This window comes from Copadichromis virginalis, linkage group LG5 (genome assembly GCF_057382275.1).
Source record: "Copadichromis virginalis isolate Kocher_CV1m ecotype Utaka linkage group LG5, C_Virginalis_male_GT1.1, whole genome shotgun sequence".
Lineage (NCBI taxonomy): Eukaryota > Metazoa > Chordata > Actinopteri > Cichliformes > Cichlidae > Copadichromis > Copadichromis virginalis.
Genome location: NC_140622.1, coordinates 29,877,261 through 29,884,126, shown reverse-complemented (window position 1 = coordinate 29,884,126; position 6,866 = coordinate 29,877,261).

Sequence of the window (6,866 nt, the reverse complement as noted above, 5' to 3'; positions counted from 1 at the left end):
TTCTCTCTCTCTAACTTCTGTGGACTGTCTTACTCTTTATTGCCCAGACCAGTGCAACCCTGTGTCTCTCACTCCTGCTCTACCACTTTTTCACATTCACACAAGCACATACGCGCACATAATGGTGTTCATTTCACAGCACATTGCCGCCATTATTTGCCATTTCTACCGATGGCCGTAATCATGAAGACTCAGATGAGTATATGGTGAAATCATTCCCTCTCCAGTCAGATCAGCCTGCCCTCATTCTGTCTTTCTCTATGTCGCATTATCCACAATGTATGTTTCTTGTATGCTCGTAAATGAGTTTGTATGTGGATGCATTTCATTTTTGAAGTCATGCAACTTTTAGTCAGTGTAATAATTTCATTTGTTGTGTACTTGTGAAGTATTATGTTTTACATGTAAGTGATAAAGGAAATGTACTCTGTGTAAGCATACCAGGACTACAGCAATCTGGCTTCAGAATAATTATCCCATTTTTTCAGGTGCCCTACAGCTTCTTTTTGAGAAGCCATGGGTGGGATCTATTATAGCTGTTATAATAGCTGTATTAAATAACAGGAGTTTATTTTTGTTTGCCAATGTCAAAATGTTGGGAGAAAAAAGTGCAACACATTTCATGGTACATAAGGGTAGGAGAAGGAAAGGAGGACAAGACAGCGTTTGTAAAAATAAATAAATAAATAAATAAATCCATCAGAGATTAGACGAGGAAAGAAAAAGTCAACCAAATGAGACATCATCAGTCAAAGATATCGTGATAGATGTGATGAACAAGGTGAGAAAAAAATGGAATATTCACAGAACGAGCAGAGAGAGTTATACAAAATCAAGAGCAAAGGAGAGGAACGTGAATACAAGAAAGAGGGTAGAGGAGGTACACAAGGAGGAACAATAGGACCGCAAAAAGACCCCCTTTTATAAAACCATGTTTAGGTGGAATAGAGGGATTCTTCCCTTGGGCTTTCTTGCTGTGTTATTGTAGGACTAAATAGAGATACAATTTTCAAGGAGAGACAATTTTCTCTCCAATGCTCTTTGCTCCATGTGAAGGTTGCTGTAATTTAGCTCTTTGCCTGGGGAGGAACATGGTGCCACAGCTAGGTCATCAGAAAGCATCAGTTCACCAAAATGCCAAGGAGATTATTTCTCTTTTTTAAGTAGACGGCCAGGAGAGATATAAAAGAAGTTGTTAGTATGAGGGGGAAAAAGAGAAAAGAGGTGACAAAAGCAGGAAGAGAGAAGGGTTGTGGAAATAAGATAAGAAACAGTTAAATGATAAAAAAAAAAAGCAAAAAAAAGTCAGAAGTAAACATGAGGTACAAAACCAGGTAGACCTTAGTGGACGAGGCAAGTGAGCATGAGAGGACAAGAGTCAGAAGTAGAAACTTAAGCACAGATAAGACAAAGGAAAGAGAGAAAAGAGAGATGATTGAAATGGGGTGTGGTTTCAGGAGCAGAAAGAAGAAATACGCTTTCCTTTTTTTGATCTTTCCTCTTTTCCCTCAGCCCCAACTTGATTGATAGATGTCTGTTCTTCCCTGAGGCTGGTTCTGCTGGAGATTTCTCTTTGTTAAAATAAAGTTCTTCCTCACCACTGTCACCACTTGCTCGTAGAGGATCGTCTGATTGTTGGGGATTCCCTTCTAATATTGGAGTCTTTTTTAGTATAAATCCACCTAAGGTGATTGCCTTTATTGCACTTCCTTGAAGTTAGGGCCCTGCAAGTATTAAAGATGGCCCTAACTGTATAACTCTCATGATCTAATTTAACCGCACCTTTCATTTATCCTGTGTGAGGAATGTGTGTTTGTATAGTGGAGTGGTGGAAAACACTGGAAAACTGCTGTATGTAACATCAACTACTAACTAACATACACAGACTCAAAAAGCTATGAAATGGTTCCTTTGCTTTTTATTTATTGTTATTGCCATCTAAGTAGTCAGCTAACCTTTAGATAGATAGGCACAGGCCAATAACACCACTAATCTAAATCATCTATTTCATTAAAGAAATAATTACAAATTTAAGAATTTAAGAATAGTGTCTATTCAGAAAGCGACTAATGGGGATCCAATCAACCAGTGCATAAAGATACAGATGCTGATTGAAACCAGTGTCTGTTAAAATTTAAATTTACTTTTAAAAAGAAAACTAAAGTTATTGAAAAACATTATTAACATTCAGTAAAATAGAATGTTGCACTCATAACTTTAAATACATGTTTTGGCTAACACAAAAAGGTTAACTTTTACTGGCCATGACTGACACTTATTAAAAAGCAGATTTTTCAGTATCCCTCCATTAGATTAGCAGTCATGCAGAATAACACAAATACACATATAACCTTGGATCCTCTGTACAAATAAAGTGCTGGCCAAATACTACAATCCAGGAGTGGCATACCACTGTTCCACTTTTATTGAGTGGCTTTCCAGGTGACCATTGCAGTGTCAGTCAGCACTGACTACCTTTTGAAAGTGGTGAATGCTGACCTGGCAAAACTTTTTGAATAAAATCCCTCCTATGAAAGATTTAGTAGAAGTCCAGAAAAAACTACAACTTCAGTAACATGATGGGCCAACTACAATAGTTTTATTGGTGTGTGTATTTAGGTTCTGTGTTTTACAGTAAAGATGCAGCTGTAGAAGGATGGAGGGTGTCCGTCAGGGAACTGAACAGAGCAGCATCATTATAATTCTAGGTATATGGCTGACTTATCACCTTCTGGTCCCCTGCCTTGTGCTTTGTGGTCCATACTAATGCACACACACCCACACACATTTCCTCAGCAGCATCACACTGGGTGGGAACATGACCCCTGATCCTACTGCATGAATCACAACACACAACGAGTACACAAATATGCTAATATATGTATAACCCTGCACATATGCACATATGTCACTACACCAATGATAACTCAGTTCTACAATGGTGAGCTCTGTCTCTCTCTCTCTCACACACACACACACACACAGAATTTACTTTTGACTTTGTGCTGATTTCCGGATGCTGGCCACCCTCTGGTTGCTTGGTGGTAGGTCACACATGCCCATACACAGATGCAGTGTTATCGTCTTTTACTCACATTTGGCTCTTTTGTGCAACACTTTCTCTTCCTGCAACATGAAACTACACACATTAGTTCCTCCATATACTGATGTGAGTACTCTCAGACACATGTCTGGGGAATGACAATATGGTAGACCTCTGCTGTCCTTGGTGAGGTTCGTCTATACAGCTCTCATTGAAAGAAAAATAAGACCACTGAATAGACTGCTGAATACCCAGTAGGATTGGCAAGTTCTCAGGTATTTCCAAAGTGTGGAAGGTTTAATTCAGCAGCAGCGCGCTGTTGTGCTGACATTTTATCACACTTCTGATATCACCCAGATTGTCCACTCTATTTGTAAGCCTGAGTTTTTGAAAATTGACTTCTACATAAGGATGAACAAATGGGAAGTTCAAACATACCAGTCCAATCAGAAAGAAATGATAGGATAGTAGGACAGTGCACGATTTTTTTGTCTCAGATGTCTCATATTTTTAAAGTTTATGTTTGCACAAGATGCATTCTTACACTGGGTAAGAAAAAAAGAGAAAAAAGTTAATAAGTGCAAAAAACACATTGCATTTGCATCTGTAAACACTCATTAGAAGCATGTTGGATCCCTGAGTTGGCGAAGTGAAAAACCCTGTGGGAAAGCCTTTTTTGTAGATAACCTAACAACCAGGATAACAAGTCATGTGTCAAAACCAGACCCAGCACAGCTCAGTACTGTTCAGTTTTGTAAAATAATATAGATGATGTCTTACGAATTATGCATTTTAAAAATTTTCTGCCATTACAACTGTCACTGCTTGGTAAGTTGGGTTTTGCAGAGATGGAACACTTTTCGTTGAAGCTCTGCCCCATGCAGGAAATGTATTGCTTGGTGTAAGTGATGTTTTGAGAATTGTTTGCCTTTTGATTACACTTTTAACGTCTTAAATGCTGCTCTCAGTCAATAACCTGGAACTGCTCAGCTGAAGAGCTTTCTGTCAAGAGGGGGTGGGCTGCTGATTGCATTTTAATGTTGGACAAAAATATAGTGATGGAGGCATTATGTGTCAGTCTTATCTATATGGTAACGAGCAGTGTTGAAAAAACATTGATATTCTGAACACAGCTCACTTTGTAACCTCTGATTATATGGCTCAGTCTGTTAAGGAGGCCTTTCCAGTTGTTTTTCCATCTGACTGCAATCAACCAACACTCAGACAAGTTTGCACCCACACAAATTCACATATACACACACACACAGATCCAGGTTTTAACTGAAACAACAAGTATAACAAGATACAAAACTTGATGCACGTACACTAGCCTGTGCCTGCATGCACTGGAAAGGTCAGGCCATTGAAACTTTACAGAAAGCCTTTGTTGCTTTCCAGCATTCACTTATTCAGCTAAAATTAGTTCTCAATGCTGACAAGACTAAGCTAATGTTGTTTTCCAAGTCAAAGAAGGTCCCGGAGCCTATTCCAGTGGTGTCCACCCTTGAAGGAAATGTCATAGAGATAGTTCATGAATATAAATACCTTGGTGTCTGGATTGATGACTCCTTCACCTTTAAACCACATATAGAGAGACTAGTAAAGAAACTGAGACTTAAACTTCGTTTTTTCTTCCGTAATAAACAGTGCTTTTCTTTTGCAGTAAAAAAACGTCTTGTCACTGCAACCTTTTTATCTGTGTTAGATTATGGTGACATTCTGTATATGAACGCTTCTTCTTCATGTCTTCTAATGTTGGACACGATGTATCATGCTTCCTTGAGGTTTATTACCAATTGTAAATACCTGACCCATCACTGTGATTTGTACTTAAGAGTAAAATGGCCTTCTTTGGCCATTAGAAGACAGGGGCATTGGTACACTTTTATTTACAAAGCTATGCTTGGATTGCTGCCTCCTTATATTTGTACTTTGGTCACAAGGACAAATAGTGGTTCTTACTCCTTGCGCTCAAATGATCAGCTGCTGTTGTCTGTTCCCCTTGTCCGCACAGAGCTGGGTAAGAAAGCCTTTGTCCACTCTGCGCCTTTTTCATGGAACATGTTACAGAAAGACTGGAAACTAACTGAATTGTTGTCTTTAAATGTTTTTAAAACTAAACTCAAAGGCCTACAGGCTGCCTCAATAATGTGTAATTGTTTTGTGTAATTTTAACTTTGTTTGTTCGTATGTATTTGTCTTGAAATGTGCTGCCTCTTGGCCAGGACTCCCTTGAAAAAGAGGTCTTTGATCTCAACGGGACATTCCTGGTTAAATAAAGGTTAAAAAAAAAAAAAAAAAAAAAAAAAAAAAAGGTAAATTGCAAATACACAAACATGTATAGTTAGGTCCATACGTTTTTGGACCCAAAAGATCTTTCTTTTTGCAACACAGCATCATTATATAATCAATTTCTTGAAAAAGTACAAGCAAGCAGAACACTTTATGCAACCCACATTTTTATTATTCTGAAGTTGTTTTTTTAATGGTTTACTGGAGTCTGAAAAGCTGCCAAAACAAAAATATTATTAAAAATGCAGGATGTGTACCTATTTGTTCCGAGTTTGTTTTTACAGAACTAGACTTTTTACACAGTTCATCTGATGTCTATATGGACATCTTAATATTTTAACTTAAGAATGCAGTGTTTGCTCTATGTAACTGACTTATAGTGATGTAAATTGCATGGACAAAATATTTATTTATAAAGTAACGCTCTGTGTTACTTTACAAAACACAAACTGTGATATTTTAAAGTAAGGTATAAATATCCACCCATAAACATCTTTTGCACATACTGATGCACTGGCAAGAACTTGTAGCTCAATGAACTGACTCAGTGGTAGCAAAATACAACCTAATTTTCTCAGGAACTTGTTTAATTTCAGCTGTTGTTATCTAAATTAATGTAAAAATTATTATATTTTCAGTTTTTAACAACAGCCGTTTTCTGCTCCAGCATTGATTGGTACAGGCTTTCAATTTAACTGTGACTTGTTAAAAAATTTAGCATCACACCCTTATGAGCCCCCCCCCCCCCCCCCCCCCCAAAAGCATAATTTTGGAAATACAGTTATATAAACTAATAAACATCGATTTGTTTTAGCTTCCTAGAATATATTTTTTTAACTTCAGAATGACTGAAACAGCAGTTATCCTAATAGATAAATTCCCATTCAACAGTTTTCCAAACAATAACACTTTTTTTTGGTATAAGTTCCAGAAGATTGTGCGCAATGCAAACTTAGCATATTTATATGTGTTGGGGATTACTGACTCCATATTTACTGTGACCATGACTAAAAATGCTGCCACCTTACCAGCACTAATGGATTATCTGATTGCCTATATTTTTGACGGTGTGACTACTATGAAAATGACCAAGCAATTTGGTGAATCTAGCTGTTAAAACCAGATGAAAGTCTAAATACTTACTGACATAGTGAAGGACACTAGAGACGTGAGGTTATTCTTCACCCAGGGATATCTGTCTTTTCCATTAAAAAGGAAATTTAAAAATATGTTATTATAACCAAGATTATTACACACTTCTTTTTATCCTTTTGTTGGATGACGTCTTGAGCTGTATTGTAGGAGTTGTCAGTATCTTGCTCACAAAAACTAAGCAAAAGTAACAAATAAGATAACAATGTAAGTTTTCTGGAAAAATATGTGATCTGCAAGAGAGCATTACAAGGAGAACATACTGAGGTCTCTCAGATACAGAGAGACCTCACCAAAAACACCCTATTATGTAGAATACTTCCACAGGCAACAGTCTCTGCTAACTTTGATTATCATGCTCTTTTTATTTATGTACTAT